This window comes from Pteropus vampyrus, unplaced genomic scaffold, assembly GCF_000151845.1.
Source record: "Pteropus vampyrus isolate Shadow unplaced genomic scaffold, Pvam_2.0 Scaffold34, whole genome shotgun sequence".
Taxonomy (NCBI): domain Eukaryota; kingdom Metazoa; phylum Chordata; class Mammalia; order Chiroptera; family Pteropodidae; genus Pteropus; species Pteropus vampyrus.
Genome location: NW_011888815.1, coordinates 890,877 through 911,345, shown reverse-complemented (window position 1 = coordinate 911,345; position 20,469 = coordinate 890,877). Strand labels below are relative to the sequence as shown.

The 20,469-nt window shown below is 51.3% G+C and overlaps 1 protein-coding gene across 1 annotated transcript in view; it reads left to right on the top strand.

Annotated features, from left to right (window-relative positions):
• The window catches only part of AGBL1 (ATP/GTP binding protein like 1), a 545,529-nt gene that overhangs the window by 20,923 nt on the left and 504,137 nt on the right, over positions 1-20,469 (top strand). The gene's annotated exons all lie outside the window — the stretch shown is intronic.

Below are 20,469 nucleotides of genomic sequence, written 5' to 3'. Positions count from 1 at the left end.
GCCGTTTTCTGCCCTTCTTTCCACTGCTCCGTTCTTACTTCAGTGGGCGACTTGAGCTGGGGGAAGGTTAATGCTGGTCTATGAGCAACTGGGAGCCGTTACGGGGTTCCTGTCCCTCTGGGATTCCTAAGCCCCCAGACATTAGCAAGGGAGACCCCAGCTTTTAAGGACATCCAGATTTCACCTTATGTGTAAAGCCGCCAGCTGCCTTGGAGAGGAAGCCACACATAAGAGGTGTGTAATTCTGGGCCGCGATGTGAGTCATGGTTAGCTTTGTACAAAATCGAAGTCTCAGGAAGGAGGTTTTGGTCTCAAAGGAGGGAGAGAAAACCTGAATTATTGTAAACGAAAGAAGAGATCTCAGAGCGAGATTAAGGAAATGGGGCGCGGGGCGTGATCGGGCTCTTCAAAGGAGTGGATGGGAGCAGGAGGGACCGTGTGTTTCAGTGGAGCAAAAACCCTATTTATCTGTCTGTCAGTCTGTCTTTCTTAGTTGACACTGGATTGACTCAGGATAGAAAATGTTTTATTTGGGAAAACATCCTGCTTGGGCTAGAAGATGAGATATCGAGGGCATACTTCAGTGAGAGTCAAAAAACAAATCTCTCCACGTTATAAGGAAACAATTTGATGACAGCGACGATGAACGAGAAGAGATGAGGGGGGGGTGCGGGGGAGGGACGAGGAGGAGAGAGTACTAGAGCATGATGGGAAGCTCTGGGGCTTTTAAGAAACGGGATGAAGTTACTCGGTTGGAAGTGATTTGCATTTCTGGGACACGGTCCCTTTTCCCAATCCCTTCTGGAAATGTGCTACCTCCAAACTCCCAAAGGGAATTTTTAAAAAGACAAACAAACTAGCAAACAGGAGCCGCCACCGTGCTGGGGCCCTCGCCCAGGCTGGCGCTGTGGGTTGGGGAGGCTCCATGTGACCGTGAGTGAGGCTTTCTATCGGCAGACCTCATTCAGCTACAGAAACTTGAACCTGGAAGGGATCCTGAGGTTCTAGACTTTTCAGGAATACCCAGAAATCTTGGGGGAGGATCCTGGATTTCTGCAGGAGTGAAATTCTAGCTGGTCACATCTGGTCGCTAAAGGCAGAGAGATCCAGCTGGTGGCCGGCTTCCATGTCTGGGCTTTTCTGTGTTCATTTGGGGTCCAGCTCGCCTGACTACGCCGCACTAATTTAGAATGCCCATCACTAAATGCACTGACCTCGAGCGTCTCAGATCTGAACTCGGGGAATCGCGGGGTCCGTGTGGGAAGCCCGGATTCTGGGTCTGGTCACTGGGGGTAAGTGTGTGGGGAGCCCGGGGCGGCCCGAGATACCGCTGGCTGGAGCCAGCGTGCCGGGCCCCCTTCCGGCTCCAGTCGAGACTCCTTCCTCGAGATCCCTCCAAACCACCTGGCTCCAAAATGCATAGGCCTCACCCCAGTCAGCCATGCTCAAGCTTTCACGGGCTTCCAAGCCACCTGGATGGCTGCGAGACGGTTTGCTGAGCCCCATCTCCAGCGGTCCGGGAATAAAGCCTGGCAGTTTGCGTTTCTAACAAGTTCTCAGATGCTGCTGCGGGGCCCGCGTTTCCCAAACGTGAATGCGTGTGGGAATCACCTGGAGACCTTACGCCGTGCGGGTTCTGATTCAGTCGGTCTGGGTGGCGCCTGAGAGGGCGCCTGCACATCGACAAGCTCCCAGCTGATGCAGATGCTGTTCATATAAGGACCACCTTCACGTAGCGCTGCCTTTGGTCTCTGACTGGCCGAAGGTTACGTGTTTCTGTCCCCCTAGGAGGAAGTCCCTCCGTGGAAGGCTGCTCCTCTCGGCCCGCTTCGCAAGGGCCCGGCTGTCTCTTCGAGCCCGTGTTTCTGCTCAGTCTGCCCCGCCCCACGTCCCTGCCAGGAGCCGAGCTGCCCAATCAGCTGTGGCAACACCTGTTCACCCCCATCCCGGCACCGCTGGGACGGTTAAGCCTTGTCACTCGCGGGCTCCGGCTGGCTGCCCTCTCGTTCTCCAGGGCCCGCTTTGCCCTCGCGAAGCTGGCAGGGGCCCCGCGAAGCACCAGCTGTTCCTTTGCCCTTGAACCAGCCCCACTCACTTCTGCCCTGGCTTCCCTGCTGTCCCCGGCCGCTGCCGAATGACTCCATACTCCAAAACGGGCCTGTCCCTCTCGGGCTGGCAGCCGCCCCGGCGAAGGTCAGGGGGACTGGGAGGTGGCTCCAAATGCTCCAAATGAGGAGCCGAAAAGGGAAGCAGTGGGGAGGAGAGAGGGAGTTAATAACGCCTCCTCTGAGACTCGCCGTTTGCAGGATTCGAATAATACGCAGCCTGGAGGACTTGGGGAGGTTTCTTGTACGGTGAATTAGTGGGAAGAGAAATGGTTTGGGATTCAGGAGACCTGCGTTCTGGTTCTGATTCTGACTCTGGTCAAGACCCCCCAGGGCCTCAGTGTTCTCATTGATGAAAAGAGACAGTGGGGTTCAGCCACCTTCGAGCGACCCAGGCTCTGCCCAGGTATTACGATAGCTCACGCACGTGATGTGTACGCCAAACGCCGCACGTAAACGTTTGACTGTCCCTCCTCTCTAAATGAGTGCGTTGACTTTCCGTCCTCGGCGGGTGGAGCATGACCACGGTGTGAACGGGCAGTGAGAGGTGCATTACACCTGCATGTCCTCACCTGTGCACGGACGCCTCCTGATTCCCGAGGCGGTGGGCGAGCCTTGCCCAGAGCTCTCTGTCCTGGAGGAGCTGGAAGGGTGAGGCTAGACGCCGGCCGCTGACCCAGGCCAGGGCCTCTTCGCCCCTGGAGTCCACAGTCAGTTGCTTCTGTGTGATAAAACCAGGTGCTTATAAAGAGAAAAACGAGGAAAAAGTCACCTGTTATTAGAGGGTTTGTCAAGGGAAGCAGGGAAAGCCTGTGGGCTTTGCAGTCGACAGACCTGAGCTGGAATCCGTCTTCTCTCACTCAGCAGCTGGGAGGCAGGGGGAGCGTCTCGGCCACTGTCAGGAGTAAATAAAGCAACGAATGACAAGGACCTAGTAAACAGTTGCTGGCACATGGTGCGTGGACACTCAAGAAACGGATGCTCGTGTTCAGACAGTCGTTCAAAATTTGAAAACCTGCACCTTTGACTGGACTCTGTTTAGCTGGATTGAAGACAAATGCTCAAAAGAGCATTCCTTTTTTATTTACTGTTTTTTGGCTAGAATTCCAAGAATTCTGTACTTTCCATATGAGCCGCTCAGGTAGTCTGTGTTTGCTCAGCTCGGCCTCCAAATGATGTTTCGAAATCTTAGAGTTAGAGGGAAACAGTGATCCAAACAGCATGTGGCCACCCACAGCGAGTTTTAGGAAATTATTTAATACTACATGGCAGGAAAACCAACGGAAGCATTACCTGTGCCAGCAGCTCCGAGGGCCTGTGAGCCGGAGGGGATGTTCGAGATGGCCCAGGACAAGACGATCTTCCTTCTCCCTTTCTCTGGACATGGTCGTGGCGAGGCCAGGCGTGGTGGGGGCTCATGCGGTGGTTCCCGACTGGAACGGGGACGAACTAGAGACGTCCCTCCTCCACCCCGAGGACGTGGCACATCCTGAGGACGACGGTTCGTTTATTTAGTTCTCATCCGGGGCCTCTAGAAGGTGGGGCGTCTGGTTGCACGCCACAGAAACTGGGGTGCAGGTGCAGCGGGAAGTAAACAATAGGGATTCAGGACTTAACTCACAGGCACTTCTGCAAGGACACATCGGTTCTTCGTGTTTCGTATGGCTTAAAGAAACAGGCTCGGAATTTCTGACGGGGCCGTTTGCTCGAGCCCAGCCCCTCCATATGACACCCGTCTGCACCCCAGGACTGACAGGGAGCATAGTGTCCCATCCGAGGGCCAGCTTATGTATCACCCCTGTGCCCAACAGTTGCTTTATCTCACTATTTTTTTCCCCCGAGAAATAACATACGAAGACATTCAAGGGATCCATATGTCCAATATTCAAACCGCACGGCGTGGCCTTTGATATTAATTTTTGAGTATTGAGGACTTAATTACCTATCGCACTTGGGGTTATTGTTGTTTCCCACCCAGGGCACTCGGGTTTTACGAACAAATCCTTACTCGATATAGTGTGTCTACAAATGACCACCCGTAATCTGTACAATAGCCCCATTGGTCAGATAACTCCGTTCGCTGACAGAATTGTTTCCGTGCGATGCTACACGCAGCTGAGTCCAGCGAGGGAAATGCAGCTGGTGTCCCCTGGGCCCTCCTTCCCCAGGCCTGTTCTGAGCCGGGCATAATAGCCCGAGGCCCTTGCTGCCTTTGGTTCTGTGGGATTCCTGTGGCTCTTCCCATCCCCTGGGCTTCCTGTCTTTCCGTTGGAGTCCCGTGTCTCACTTGCACAAGCCTAGTATCACCTGGCTGGGTCCGTTTCAGGGCCATGAGGGTGCTATGGGCCGTGGAGACAGGCTGCTCGCCCCTTCCGGCACCTGTCCGCGAGCCAGCTCCTGCCCGAGACGGAGCCAGGTGTGCTGGGAGCAAGGCAATGGATTCCTTGGTCCCATCCGCTCTTCCCTACCTGCACGCCCCCTTTGCGAGAGGACTCTGGCTCGCTGGCTTCTCAACCCAGCTTCTCTGGAAAGCTCTTCCTTTCCTCTGGGGCTGGACACTTTTTCTGGTCATTAATCACTCTTTGGTGTCCGGTAAGTCGATCCAAGACCCTCCTGGGAATCTCTATGGAGCCGCTTGGTCACTGTTGGGTGTGAAAGGACAAGTGTCATCCGTGCCTGCCTCTCTCCATCCTCCCTTCCTGGAGGCAGGCCAGCCAGAGGAATGTGGAAGGGATGATATTTCATTTCATTCTTATGTTTTTCGAAGTCTCCAGAGATGGTGGGATTGACTCCTCTCTTTTTGGGTTAGGCTCAGGAAGGTGATTCAAGACTTGGCAACTCTGAAGAATTTGGGAAAGCACCTTCTAAAGTTCTGCTCTGATGTTGTCACTGTCCTGCTTAAAAGCCCTCACTCTCTCCCTCTGTCCTGGGGACAAGCCAGACCCTTCCTTACAGCATTGGGGGCTCTGCGTGGCAAGCGGGCCTCCTACCCCCTTATGCCTTCGCCAGCCCATTCCCACCCCACGCTCTGTTTTAGCCACACTGGGCTGCTCTCTGTTCCCCAAACACTCCGCCTCTGGCTTTGGTCACATTGGGCCCCTCACCCAGAATGCCTCTCGAATGCCCCTTCAGCTCTTCAAATCCCGCTCATTTCTCAGGGCTCAGTTCAGACGCTGCTTCTGTCAGGAAGCCCTCCAGGTTTCTCCAGTTGGAGTCACTCTCCCCATCCTTTCTCCTTTCAGACCGTTTGTGCGTGGCTCTCTCCTGCCTTTTCCCTTCGCACGTGCATTTCCCTCACTCTATCACACTTCTTATTTTTGGGTCCCAGTCACCCAAGACAAAAATATCCAGGAGGCATTCAGGAGTCCCCTGTGCCTGACCTCACATGTCCCATCGGTTAGCAGTGCTGCTGATTTTACTTGCTAAATGCTTCTCGAATCCATCTCTTCTCCTCTCTCGTAATTATCAGCTCAGCGGCCAGGCCTTTGTCACTGCTCTCAGAGGTCATGACAGCAGCCTTCCAACCGGGGTCCTTGCTGTGGTCTGTTGGGCTCAAATTCATCGTCCTCACAGGGCTGGCAACTTTATGTTCTCTTCCCCATTCGCCCAGCAACTTTCTCAGGAGCAGCCACGACATGGTTACTAGGGCTGCTGCATAGCAGGCGCTTCATAAACACCGAGCGAGCAGAGGATGAGTAAGTGATGTGGGCTCGGGCACACCAGCCGGGCTGGCAGCGTGTTACAGGATCCTGGGTCCTTGACTCACAGCAACATCCTGCCTTCCCTTCTGATCCCACTTTGCTTATTTGTAAAACGGCATCGATCATCTTATTTCTGAGATCCACGCGTGAACTCCACTTCCCCCTCATTTGCTTACGTCTGTCTCCTAATTAATTGAAGACCTTAAGTGGTAGTGATTTTTCCGGGGCGAGGGTGGAGGGGGAGGGGGAGACACATTGCAAGAGAAAACTCTTCCTTCATTAAAAAAAAAAAAAAAGTCTTTCTTTTTGTTTCCGTCTGTTCCCTAGGGCAGCCAAATGTTCATTTTCTATTAAAATGGACACAGGCTGTTGCCGACTGGGCAGGAAGCGAACGGAAAGCTCTCTGATCTGGCGTGAGCCTCTCTTCCTCTTTCCTCACCTGGCTCGGTCTCAGACTCCATGACTCAGGTTCAAGTTAAAGAGTGTCTGGAAAATCTGCTTAGACGTAAAAATCGATAAGAGAGAAGAAAGCACGACTGATTTCAAGCTACAAATTACAGGATTCAGGGGGCGAATACACATCGCTTCCTCCTTTAAAGACTGTGGAAGGTAGAAATCTGAAGTTTTAATTCAACGGTTGAGGGAAAATGACAATAATAATTAAGCCTTGAAATTTCTCCCTGTTTAATGGTTGGGAAAATGTGCTCAGACAACGGACGTGCTGGCCATACACGCCTTCCCCCCCACGGCCCTTCCTGAATTCAAACATCCTTTCCTCTTGTTCCCAGAAGTATAGTCAATGGTCAGTTTAATTGGGATAATAGGGTCATTGCATCGGTGGGTCTTGTAAAATTTTAATAAGTTTATACCAGGTTGCTCTTACACACAGGAATGAAATGATATCAATAAATGACTGGGACTTCTTGAATTTCTATTTGTATAGTTCCAATTTCCATATGGGGGAAAAAAAAAATATCTCTGCTTGAAGGCTATGAAATGCCAAGCCCCAGAGTCATGATTTTCTGGAACACAGATCCCAGTCCTTTCTCTGGTGCTTTGAGAGGAGGCCAAGCCTACTGGGTCGTGAGTGCTGACGAGCTGGTCCGGGCCAAGCCTTGTGGGCGTTGCGAAGGTGTGTTTGGATCCAGGCAATTGAGCCGAGCAAACTCACCTAGTCATCTCTGTCGGGGAGTGACGTGGGAGCCCACCTGGCCGAGAAGGGACGACGGGCAGGGGGCAGATGATAACCGGGAAGAGCACGGCGTGACTTGCGGGGTGACCTTGCAGGACGGACGAGGAGGCGGGAGCCTGCAGGCTGCGTGTCCCTTGTGGGCACGAGTATCGACCTCCTCTCACCTTCCATTAGTCGTGTAGTAGCTCAGGCTTCCCTGCTCCTGCGTCTTCCTTTCAATGTCAACACCCCTCCTTACCCTTTTTATTAATGACGATGTCATGGGAGACACTGAATAATCAACAGGACACATCATGAGATTTCCCGCCATGCAGACCCTGTGCACGGTGGGCAGTGTGGAGCAGCTGGGAACCAGCTAGGGCAAGCGAGTTAACTGAAGGAAGCCAGCGATTTCGATGAGGGCGGTGGGTCCACGGAGCCGGACGGTGGAGGGCGGGTGGGGAGGACGGGGTCAGGGTCTGTCTTTCAGTGGGTGGGAGGTGAGAAAATGGCTGAGGTCACCGTGGTGTCCAGGTTAGCATCGGACTCCTAGGGGTCAGGAGGTCAGAGCAAAGCTGTGGACTTGAGGACCCCCGAGGGTACAGGTGGGACTGGCTCTTCGGACACACGGTGCCTTGACACCGTAGGATGGGGCTCGGGGCATTCGTCGTGACAACGGCGGAAGGATCGATGCTTATGAACTTTTCAGTGCCTCGAAGTCGATTCAGGATGGTGTCTCTGCGAACGCGTATCAGCTTGCATTCTGGAGGAGGGCGAAAGCCGTCAGGGGTACAGACAGGGCTCCGGGAACCACAGACCCTCTCTTCTGTGTCCCTCCCCACAGCAAAAAGCCTCTGTTGATGAAACAGGGTGCAGCTTTTTATGCGCACACTTTTTTTTTTTTTTGCGTTTCGTCAAAATTTGAGGGGCGTGTCGTATTCGTCAGTTACAGATGCCAGGTGTGTTGCTGGAGGGGCGAGGGCTGAGAGATGCCCACGTGTCATTCTGAACTGTGGCGGGGACGCCGGCCCGGAGGGGCGGGGGGCAGGTGCTTCTGCTCCTCGGTGTCAGGGTCTTGGAGCTCAGCGTCGGTGGACACCAGGGTCATAGGCCAGTCGGGGAGGTTGACGGCTGCATTGCTACCATAAACCCTGGTTTTATGCTCTCATGCTCCGAGCCCTCCTGGTTTTATAGGCTTCGTTCCTTCAGAACGGTTCGGCCTCTGCTCTTTGCTGCCCCTTGCTCCGAAGCCACCCGGCTGAGGCCAGGCCTTCCTTGCGGTACTGTCCGTCCCGGCCGCTGCTCCCAGCTCCTCTCTGCCGTCCAGTCTGCCACGCTCCCGCTCTTCCTAAGCCGTCACCGGCATCTCGATGACGCTTCCCTGGTTGGAAAACTCAGCAGACCTGGCTTCTCACCTTATCTCACCGTGTCCTTGAAGGAGCTGCCTGCTATTCTGATGCCTCAGCTCCTCCTCGGTGATACGAAGCGATGCCCCCAGCAGAACCTTACGAACGCTGATTCCTCTGCTGGGAAGCCCTTACCTACGATTTTAATACAGTATCGATCGCTGTGTATCGTATACACCTACGTGTTCCCGAGAGAAATTTTGGAAATGTAGATGAGCACAAGGAAAAACAAAATGAATGTCAGGAAGGAATTCTTGCTTTTGAGTGAGGCCAGGACAGCAGCTCTTTGTGGGTCCGTCTCCCCATCTTCTGCTTCTTCAACTCCCGGTAAGGAGTTTACCATACGGCTCGGCACATGGTGGTCACTAAATAAATGTGAGTCTGAGCATCAAGGTCCAGGCCAAGCTCTTCTTTACACAGCCATTTCTGATCCGCTCCACACTGACCTCCCGGTGACCTTAAAGGAACTACCACATGGCTTAACATTTGGTTTTTACTGAATCCTGGGTTCTTTTTCCTGGCCGGCCACATTTGAACTCCACCGATTCGATGATATTATGGCATTTCTCCTAGAGATCACCAAAAGCTTGGCGCGGTTGTTCATCCCGGGCCTTACCTCTGTGCCTGCCTCCCCGTCAGACAGTCTCTGACGCCCGAGGCGTCCTGGGCTTGGGGATTTGGTGACGTCTTCGACTGGCTGCTCACACTGTGTGGGGCACAGTGTTTTCCTCCAGGCCAGCGGGTATCTGCACCCTTCCAGTCATGAGGAGTTTGGATGGCCGCCCAGAGGCTCAGGACCGAGGCACTGCCCTCAGAGAAGCAGGAGGGAATGGACTTTGCAGTGCTGTCTGAGTGTTCATTTGCTGTCCATCTTTACCACGGCTGCATGGGGGACATGGCGGGTGCTCACACTCGCTGTCCTCAGTGGTCCGTGGCGCGCTATGGGGACATCTTTCCCCAGGGGCAGCCGTGAGGGGGCAGAGGGCCATTGGCCATCTCTGCCATGATAAGTGATACTTGTGCAGAGTGTCTGTTCTGGGACTGACGCGGGAAGGAAGCAGCCTCTACCCGGCCCTCCCCCGCCCCGTGTGTGCAAAGGACGGGGAGGAGGCTGCACGGCGGCCCGTCCCTGAGCTCCCACCGTAATTCACTCCACCACGGCTCTGCTCTCGTCCTCAAGTGAGGGAGGGGGTGGCAAGGCAAGTGCTCAGGTGTGTGAGCCGGATCAGGACGGGCCGCTCCAAACCTGCGGTCCGCAGCGCCTGCCTATGTCCGCATTTACCGTGCATCGGCGGGGCCTCCTCCTGGCCCTCTGCCTGGGCGTGGGCTTCTCACCGTGGGTCCCCTCCACGGCACGTGCGTTTGGGGGTCTGGGCAGGAGTCGCCCCCAGGGCCCGTCAGAGCAGAAGGCCGCCTCCGCTGCAGTTTCGTTCCGTTCTGCTCGGGGGGCCGCCGTGTGCCGTGAGCGCCGGCATCGCGTTCCAGCTCATCAGATGGGCTCTATTTTCGGGGCCCGTCCCCAGCCCCATCTTGCAGTGGAGAACCTGGAGTTCTCCAAATGCCCGATCGCAGCTGTCACCGAGGTATTTTCAACCCTGCTCAGCGTGTACCCAAAATGCAGGGAGAGAAGCTGAACAGAAACATTTAAAGAGCCGCCAGAACACAAATGCGGCTTCGAGCGTTTGAGGCGAGGGTGGCCAGATCTCTGCTCAGGGTCCGAGCAGAATGGAACCCAGGCACGCGGATGGATTATTTGGTCTCTTAGAGACCCCTCCAGCTTTGAGGTGTCCTGAGTCTCATTCAGGAGGAGAATGGGAAGGGGCAGGCTGAGAGGGCAGAGGTTTGCTCCCGTTTATAAGAAAGAATGGAAATTCAGAATCGCGCCAGTGGAAGGAATGAGCTTAGATCACTGTGGCTTTGCCAGGTGTGCTGGGAAGGGGGGATGGGGAAGCTGGATGGGGCGCCAGCGTGAGGGGGGTGGCCTGGGGTGCTAGCCTGAGGGGGCGGCCTGTGGGTGGGCAAACCAGAGCTGATGCAGACTGGTGGTGGCTGACAGGTGTGGGCTCTGGGTTCTGACACTAACTCTAGACCCAGCACTGGAGGCTCTGAGGCCACCTGCCCCCCAGGTCCTGCTAGGGCTTGTGTCGGAGGCTGAGGTTTCCAGCACACGTGATCAGAGGCAGCCCCCGGTCACCGCTTCAGCTCGAGTCTGTGGGGATGGCCACCGTCCATCCATCTTCGTACAACGTCCTGTTTGCTCTGAGTCCCCCGTCCAACGAGGTGTCTCTTTCAAAGTGCCGATGGTCCTGTTGGATGGGACGGGCGTCGCCTTTCCCCTCCTCATCTGCATCGTCGGGTTTCCTCGTCCACGGAGAGTGGTCGCGGGGTGGATGCCTCTGCCTGTCGCTTGACCGCACGGCTCCCGTGCACTTCCTGAGCCACGTGAGGGGTTTCGTTGACTCGCGAGTTTGCAGCGTTGGCGAAGGAAGATGCTGGGGGGGTGTTACCGCTGTGTGCTTCGGGGATGTCTCGCTGAGCGAGAGGCTCGCCTCCCTGAGTGACTGTGCCGTAGAGCCACCGTCACCAGTGGATGAGGCGGACGGCACCGCCGGGGGACATCGTTAGCCACCTCTGGGGTGAACCGGGGGGCGGGACCATCCACGTGTCATCACTCCGGCCGCCGCATCCACACCTCGGCGTGTGTTTCGAGGTGCGAGCGTGAAGGGACCCCAACATCCCAGTGAACTCGAAGGCGGCCCAGGCCCGGGTTTCCATCAGGACGGATGTGTGCTCCGTAAAGAGTAGGAAGGTGTGAACCAAGGACACGGCTGTCTCGAACTTACTCAGTTCCCGCCTCTCTTAGACATCATGTCTCTCATGTCTCGTGCATCTTTGCACAGTGCCTGTAATACGGGGGCAGGTGTAATTTTGTGGCATCCTTATAATATCTGTGGCAGGTCCAATGATTCCCTATGTGGGGAGACCGACACTCGGCAGAAAAGTGACTCTCTCAAGTCACACATTTCATCCCTGGCAGAGTTGGGGGCCAGGGATCCTATCTCGTAATTCTCAGTTACATGCTACTTTTCCTTTTTTCTTGGCTAGACTCAAAGTATGAAAGGACTGAGCCTCCGCGTTTGGAAGTGATGGGGTGATTCTAAAAATAGCCTCGACAGTGCTTAACGAATTTGAAAGACCAAAAGCACTGAGGCCCAAGAACATGGCGATAGGTGAGCAGTTTCATTGTGTGAATTTCCATTAACTTGGTTAATAATGACTGGTGCCACCTTAATACATTTCTACATATTAATTAAAAATACTTGAGATTTGATAAAAGGTCAGAATGACACATCGAATTGTCTCTCAAATCGTGCTAACCCCAAGTGAGACTCTCATTATCACCATGATTTTGCAAAATTGATTAGAGGAGCATAAATACATCCGAGTGTCAAAGGCTGCATTAGGAATGCCTGCTAATGAGCTCGACCTCTCGGAGCTGCCAAGCGGGGTGCACAGTAGGTGCACAATGAGTGTTGATGGCTGGCTGGGTCTAGATCCATCTGTTAGCCTTTCATCCCAGGGAGCAGGGTACTTTAATGTGTTACTAACGTGACATTCTAAAACTGTATCAGCCTGTAAGTTTAAAGACTCCTTTGGAAAAATTTCAAACTTATAAAAAGGTAAAGAGAATGGCATAATAAATAACCCCTTCGGCATTCTTTTCCAGCTTTGATACTTATCCATATTCTGTTATTTTTGTTTATTTCCTGTACACGCATGCACACGCATGCACACGCATGCACACGCACACACTCTTACTTTGTTGGCTGGCGTGCCAGAAAGGAAATTCACCTGTGAATAATGTCTGTCTATCTGTATCTCCAATAAATAAAGATTTTAAAAAAATGTATGACCACAATCTCAGCATCACAATAAAAATAACAATCGCTCCTTAATGTCATAGAATACTCTTTTATGTTTAATGTTCCATGGTTGTCTCAAAACAGTGTTCTTTCGGTTCTTCAAATGAGACTTTAAACAATGTCTTCACACTGCATTTGGCTGATGCAGCTCTTAAATCGCTTTCCATCTCCGGTAGTTTCTCCTCACTTCTGTAAAAAAGATTTAAGTCTCGAAGTTTGGCTAGAATCAGTTACTTAAAAAGAATACTTTACAGATAAAACTGTGCCCTTTCTTTAACCTACGACATTTTGAAAAAGCTTCTGTTTCATCAGTATGCATTTTTTGGAGGGCTCCTCATTCTTGGACAAATCCGATAATGTGAGTGAGGAATGTTTTCAGAAAACGACATGGAGACGTGGTCTGTCCCCACCCATGGGAGGCTGGCCTGAGGTCACAGCCATCCAGGACACCGTTGCCGGACGACGACAGGAGGCTACAGATGCTGGACATTAAGTGTCACCAGGTTTCTCTGGAAGGCGTTTAGGACACATCAGAAGCCCCGGTTCTGGGACTTACTTTCTGTTACACACAATCCGAGCAAGGCTTATTTGGTTTGGGCAACCCACAGAAACTATGAAATAGACGGCGAGAAGTCGCAGGCCATCGGGCACGACGGACGGGAGTCGATGATAGCGGAGTGATCAGCCAGAACAGAAGAAAACCGCGAAGCAGCAGCGAGGGCAAGAGGAGACTCAGAACCCAGCACGGGTTCACAGAGAGGCCAAGAGGGAGCACGTCCCGCAAGTCTGCGTCCCTCCCCGGTCTCATTCCATGGTCACATCAGCCTTAAGAGGTGGGGACTCTTATGCTCTGTATTTCACAGACGAAGAAACGTTGGAAAATGTTCCTCAAGTCACGCAGCTTGGGAAGGAACCCCAGGGGACGTTGTCCCATGGCTCCGTGTCCCATTGTGCCTCGGCAGGGCTGTGACCCAGCGAAGAAGCATTGAGGCCCAGCCTCCCTGGCTTCGGCACGCGAGAAACCCCACGGTCCGTGCGGAATGCACTGACTTCCTCATGGAACGAGACAAAAGGTAAAAAGTCTGTAATCACTTTCAACAGCTTTAAGTTTCTGGAAAATTTATATACATCGAAGCCAAGGTATAAACGTTCATAACGCGGGACTCTGAAAAATTTTACAAACCGGAAACATAGAAACGTTACAGCAGGAGTGAAATTAATGGATCGATTTATCTTGGGGAATTACCTGGTAACTTTTCCTTGATATTGATGCCTCCATTCTCTCTGTCAGCTTAGACTTTTTCTGTGGTTTTCTAGAATTTTCAGTGAGGCATGTGACAGCCAGAGCCAGCAAGCTCGACTGAAAAATCTAATTTTCTGTCTTTCTTCTTCTATAAGTCAAAATTGGATCAGTTACGACGGGGTTTCCCCATTACATTCTAGAAGTGACTGTGACTTTTAAATGACCCCTGCATTTGCCTCTTTCTCCAAAAAAAAAAAAAGGGAACACGGTTGGATTTGTTAGATTGGATAAATTCTACACGACATGTGTCCTAACTGATTCTTACCAAGGGTTAGAGGTCTGGGGGAAGGTAAATGCTTTATCATTAGAAACGACACCTTGGAAGTCATCCCGGCATCCTGTCACCTGTCTGAGACTCGGTCTTCTGGAGCCCAGACAGGAAATAGACAGGTCAGATTAGAGGGGACCATCAGGAATATCTAGCACACCTTGGGGCAATGAAGGGACAGATAACCCTGAACAATTCATCAAGTCCTTAGGCCTTCGGTAAATAACTTTTGTTCGTAGTGATGGCTCTGAATGAGCAAGCAATGTTTAATGGGGAAATGGTTAAGATAAACAAAAGCTTTTTGCTGCTTAAAGAACGTACCTTTAGCTCGCTCGAAAACTTAGCTGTTCAGCCATGATTCGCTTCTCAACCATTCTAGCTAACCAAAGTTTTATTCCCTTGCGCTTTTGGAAAAAAGCATCTTTTGTTTCACTGGCAGAGAAAATTCTGGCCCACGTGAGCGAGTCTCACCTGGCGTGACATTTCGTCTGTGCTTTCAACAATTCTCAGAGCATATTGATTCTACATTTCATTCTCAGACACATCAGTTAATTAACTAATCTGGGTTTTGATTCACACATCTTAAACACCATCTTTTTTGAGCACACAGTAACCCCCTTATGTGAAATAAATGGCATTATGTCCAAAAGAATGGTGTTAGATTGTCTTTTACTTTGGAAGGAAAGGAGGTAATTAGTTTGATATATATTTTTTCATTTGCTAGTGCTAATGTCATCTTCGCCGCTGAAGGAAAGGTGAATGGCCATGCCCAGTCTCTGCTCCTGGTTTTTGTGATTCTGACATTATATGAAAGGAGTTTGGGGAAATGGAATAGAATAAACGGCCCCAGCTGAATATGAGGATAAGTGCTGTTCTTAATACTTTCACAAAATCTAAAAGAGTTCGCAATTCATATGGCTTCTCTGAAAGGCTGCCAAGAGGGATATTTTCAATAGATTGGTAGAATGAGGAATTAAATGTAGATTATTCTGGAAAAGATTGGAATTTAATATAACATTTGAACAGGTTAAATTTATATCGATAAAATTCCAAGGGGGAGAATGGAGCCACTTAATTTCCAGTACACAGAAGACATAACAGTTCTAGAAAGGATGAAGGCAGCGTAGGCCACTGTTTCAAGCTTCTGCATTCATTTTCAAAAGCAGCCTGAGAAATTTCTGCCGCTCTTCAGAACTAGGGGTGCCGGCGAAGCTGCGGTCAGACGTGATGTATTGGGCAGCCAGTTTGCTTGAAGTTTGTGGTTCATTAATCCAGCTCTTTGAATTTCAAAGAACCGAGATGATGTCATTTGGGATGCACAGAAAATTAATGGGATTCCTCGGTCAGAAGTGAGAGCTAAGACAATGTGCCAGGGAAAAAAAGGGATTGCCGTTACTAATGGCCGAGGAGGGGGAAGCCTGCTTTCCTATGAGAAAGCCTGCCCAGCCCCTCAGACACCCCCCAGCCCGCTCACGTCGTGCCCGAGGGAGCCCTCTTTGTGGGTGAGCTTGCCAGGAATGAGAAAACACAAAAGCATTGCTTATGCAAGTGGTTCCCAAGAATTCAGCGGCATCAGAAGCAGTGGAGAGTTGTAGTCTACGTAATTCAATCTGGCAGACGTGACTGGTTCCTCCTGTTTCCAGAACCCCCGTTTCGCAACCCCCCGTCTGGGTAACACTGACAGGGTTGGGCTGGGACTGCTAGGACCCCGGCCCATCAGGGTGCTGGCTGATTTCAGATGCTTTTCACAAAGGACCGGGCTTCGAGATGTGAGGCAGAGTGGCGGAAGGGAGACTGTATCCGTGCCAAAGAGGCGGGCTGGGAAAGTGGACCAGGAGGTGGTCTCGGGGAAGATCCAGTGAAATAAGTGAATGGGAAGGGAATGGACGTTTGAGGAGCTTACACTTTGCCAGGCGGGGTGATGGGAGCTGTCACAGTTCATTGAATCGTAACAACAACTGTCTGGGAGAGCAATGGGTTTACAGACTCTGCTGCGAAGTGACCACTCAACAGATGTTTCTGAATTAAAGCAAAGGCGGGGTGGGGGTGGGGTGGGGTGGGGTGGAGAAAGGAACCCCAAACAAAAACCAGAACCCAAAAACTCTTCCGTCGGATGGTAATATCGTCCTTCCTTTTCAAATGAGGAAACAGATTCAGAGACTTGCCTGGACAGTAAGAGTTCTGTTCTTTGTACTTCGTAAACTGCAGAAATGCTCTTCAAACGATGGCTTTCACTGCTATGTCACTGAATAAGCCCATTTCCTCAAATTCTTTGCCTCTGTTAGTGCCTGAAATATTGTACCGATTCGATGCCTATTTGTTGATGGAATGGCTCATTGACTGGTGGGCAAGAGGGATGGATCGTATCCCCATGGGAATGTCATCTCACAGGAAGAGAGATGAGTGCACGTGTCCAATCCACTCCACAGAGTCTCCAGCCCTGTCTAAGAAAGCGAGGTTAGTTATCCATCAAAAAAGATGACTTGAAATTTTTCAGGATTATTTTTGCTTAGATGCCTTGAAAACTCCATTAGGACTCGAAATGTGCTGGTATTTTTTTTCTTTCCATGACAATAATATCTGAAAGAGGAAAGTGCTTTCTGTGTGGCAGTGCCGATGGTGGTTCTATTTCATGGTAAGAGTTGGCTCTAATGTGGATAGTAGTTTTTGTTGCCCGCACGTTTATTAGCAGTTGAGGGCGATTTGAATTTGATGGCATGTTTTATTGCTTCCTTGAACGCTGACTACTCTTTCACTTTAAATACGTTTATGATATCACACACACATTTCAAGATGTAATAAAAGTAAATTTATAAAAACAAAATTTTAAACAGCTTCATGCATTCTTGTTCCTAGCTCTTACTTGTACTGAGAGTCTGACAGTCTTGGACGCAGCCACTAAAAGCTGGTCGATAAACTGCAGCTTTTAGACGCCAGGGAGAGTCAGCTTCGAACGAGAACCCCAGGGCTCTGTGTTCATTCTCTCCTGGTGCCATCTTTCTTCTGGTGGTGACAGCCCAGATTTCCTCCGTCCACGCTGGACTCCCATTTCCTGACTGGCACTGGGATCCTCACCGGCACTGACAGGGTAGAAATTTACCTGTAGGTAGAAAGTCTGTGTATGTTTTTCACAAATTAAAAAAAAAAAATCCTTTATCATGGAAAATGTTGATCGATACAAAATGTAGACAGAATAGTTTTATGACCCGCCCCCCCACACCCTTACCTGGATCCAACAATTATCACCATTTCGCCATCTTGGTTGACGTCTTCGCTCTCTCTGAGGCCTCCACCCAGGCACCCTCTTTGTGGGAGATGCTGGGAGCTGCCTGCAAGAATTTCTGAACATGCTTCTACTTCTCAGTTGTGAGCTCCCCGATGGCAGAGGCACGTTCTCTTTGTGACCTCAGCAACCAGAAGAGTATCTGGCATGGAGCTGGTCCTTGGGACATTTAGGGGAATGAGTGAATGAGTGAGATGTGGGGGCTGAGCTATCTCTTTGCCCAAAGGCCACCTGGGACTTCTCAGAGCAATAGGCATAGATGATTCTGAGTTGGGGGTGGGGGGCACTTGAGGGATGAGGGTGGGGTGTGTTGTTTTGCTGGGGCTGCCTTAACAAACTACCACAAACTGGACAGCTTATATAATACAAAGGTATTGCCTCACCATTCTGGAGGCTAGGGACCCAAGATCAAGGTGTCGAGAGAGCCATGGTACTTCTGAAGCCCACAGAGGGACCCTTCTCTGCCTTGTCTTAGCTTCTGGTGGTTTTCTGGCAAGCTTTAGCTTGTAAATACATCGCCATAACCCTCCGTCTTCACGTGACGCTCCTCCTGCGACTCTTCACATCGTCCCCCCGCCCCTGTATGTGACTGTCCAAATCTCCCCTCTTTATAAGGACCACCATCTTGTCGGTTAGAACCCACTCTAATGACCTCGTCTTAACTTGGTCAAAGCTGCAAAGACCTTATTTTCAAATAAGGTCATATTCTGAGTTGCCGGGGGTTAGTATTTCAACAAATCTCTTTTTAGGGGACACGGTTCAAGCCATACCAATTCCCAAAAGCTTTTACATGGATGTTTCCATGACTTTTGTGGGATGGAGTGAGGATGGGATGTTCTCTCACGGGCAGAAGAGTAAAGATCTTGGAGGGGTTTTCTGAATATCAGCTGAGATGTGGATTAGCGCTTGTTCAATGAATGGAAGAAAGGAAGGGGGAAAAGAGCATGCGAGAAAGAATGAACGCGTTCTGTGACGTGCCATCCAACGGAGACAGCCTTGTGACATCATCTGGGACCCTCCGTATTGTCAACCTGCCCGGACCAATTATTTCTGGAAGCTCTGAATACAGTGCTGCCAGATTGAACTCTCTTGATGTCTACAGCTGGGAACCAGACAGACCTGGGTTCAAATCCTGGTTTCGCTATTTTCTCCTTGTAGGATATAGGTCAAGTTACTTTATCTCTAAGAATCTCAGATTTCCCATGTCGAAGTAAGAAAGGTCATAATCTTACAGAGTTGTTCAGCATTCACTATAACGACGTACATAATGCATGGAGCTCAGAGTGGGCAGAAAATAAATGCCCAGCGCTGACACGCAGCAGTCCACTGTCACGTAACGGCTTTATGTCTTCTGCGGCTTTCCTGCTCTAGCTTGTTCATCTGGTCCCCACACCTCCCCTTTCCTCCAACTGTAGTTTGTCAGGCTGTGCCCGGTCGGTCCTGGAAATACGGTCATCGGATGCCTAGTCCCAGGTTAGGCATGAAGCCTGACCTCTGGGTCAGGTCTTCCATCAAGTGGCTCCGTGTCGGAACCGTGTACCTTCTCTGTCCTTTAGTGTCTCCATTTGTGAGATGAAAAGGACCGATCCGGTTCTCCACATGGCCCTGTCGGTGCCTACATTTCGTGTCCCTGTGAACGCAGAGGATGACAACTATCAGTGAGTGTTTTTCTGCCGTAGGGCAATATTTTCATCTTTTGTCCTTGCTGGCACTGATATGGTGTTGAAACCCGTGGCAGGAAGGGCAGGGTAGGAAATCATGGATCGCAGCATCTTCCAGAGGGAAGAGAACAAAGTCTGTCTGAGGCCCTACTCTGCTTTGTGCACGCTGCCGTGCGCTTCCCCAAATCGTATCACACACAAACACCAGAATCTCTGAACAAGGAGCTGTAATTCCCATTTTATAGAGCAGGAAGCTGAGGTCGGCAGAAGTCACATAAGTCACTGGAGGTCTCAGAATTTGAAACCTAGGGTGTCTGACATTTGGGTCCCTCTGGAAAGCCACCTGGAGCCCAGCAGATGTGAGAACAGCTCCCTATTCACCATGCGGAGGGGCTGGGAGTGGTGGTCTGTCCACGGACGCCGAAAGTTCTGGGGAAGCGACAGGCCGTGACTAAGGAACCACAGCCCATCTGGCCTGCCAAGCTCCTCTGCGTGAGAAAACAAGCCTTAAATGGATGATGAACTTGGCCTCTAAGGGAAGTTAGCATGCAGCTGGCGGAAAATGTCCCCGTGCAGCTTAAGCATCAGCTTCGATGCCCCTTGCATCCTGTTTCTGCTGGCGAGGTGACGGGCTCATCCTGAGGAAGTCATACCCATCTTCCTTCAGCCCCGAACCTTGGGAGTGCTTACGGCCACCCAGCGAGGTTCCCAGGCTATTATCCTTTAAGTATTTATACTGAACAGGTGCCTTTTGCTCGTTGATTCTTCTCCGCAAAGGATATTAAAATGGGACTCGACTCTGTTTTGGTTGAGGTTCTAAGATAATCAAGGCCAACGATTCCCGTATTGCAAAGTGACAAGGGAGATGGTTGAAAATTGGTTTTGGAACCTTAAAACCTTACCCGCTGGAGGGTATTAAAAGGAGATATAAGATGTTGGAAAGGTGGAGAGGGGTGATTAGCAGCTGGAGAACCCCTTTGGCAGGAGCCGTGCAGTGAGTCTCACCCTCGATGGTGGAGGAGCAGGGGACATTTTCTTTCTGATCACACATCAGACGCATTAGCGGCATTCTCGAAGATTTCGGCATGCACCCCCTGGTTCTCGAAAGCCGCAGTGCACTCCCTACCTCATAAAGGGGACTCTTTACAGCAAAGGCTGTGGCGGAGCCGTCACCAGAAGGCGCCTTTGGGAGCCCACACAAGCCAGCGTGGTGGCCTCTGGGCTCCAGTTTTTGTCCTTCAAAGCCCTTAAGATGCCTGCGTTTTGTCCAGCTTTCCTGCCTCTGGTCATTGGGCTGGAATTGGCAAATGCCGCACGGGGAGAAACAGTCTCCGGAGAGGGCTTGCCCGCCTTTCTTCACCCCGGGCTCTCCGTTCCTAAAGTCCTTGCTGCCTGGGCTGCTCTCTGATGCCTTCGAACAGATACTTTAAGTATCTCGTATTCCGCTAGTTATTTCCACAGGGAGGGCAGTCTGCCTCGCGCCGATCCACCGGCACCGGCAGAAGAAATCCCTTACATTCAGATATCAAGACAGCAAACCTGGCATTCCAGTGCTGACCAAGTTACTTGAGACATCGGTCTTCGCCCAGAGGCCCTTTCCCGAACTAGGCCGTTCCTCCGGAACCTCTCCGCCTTTCGGCAAGTTTAC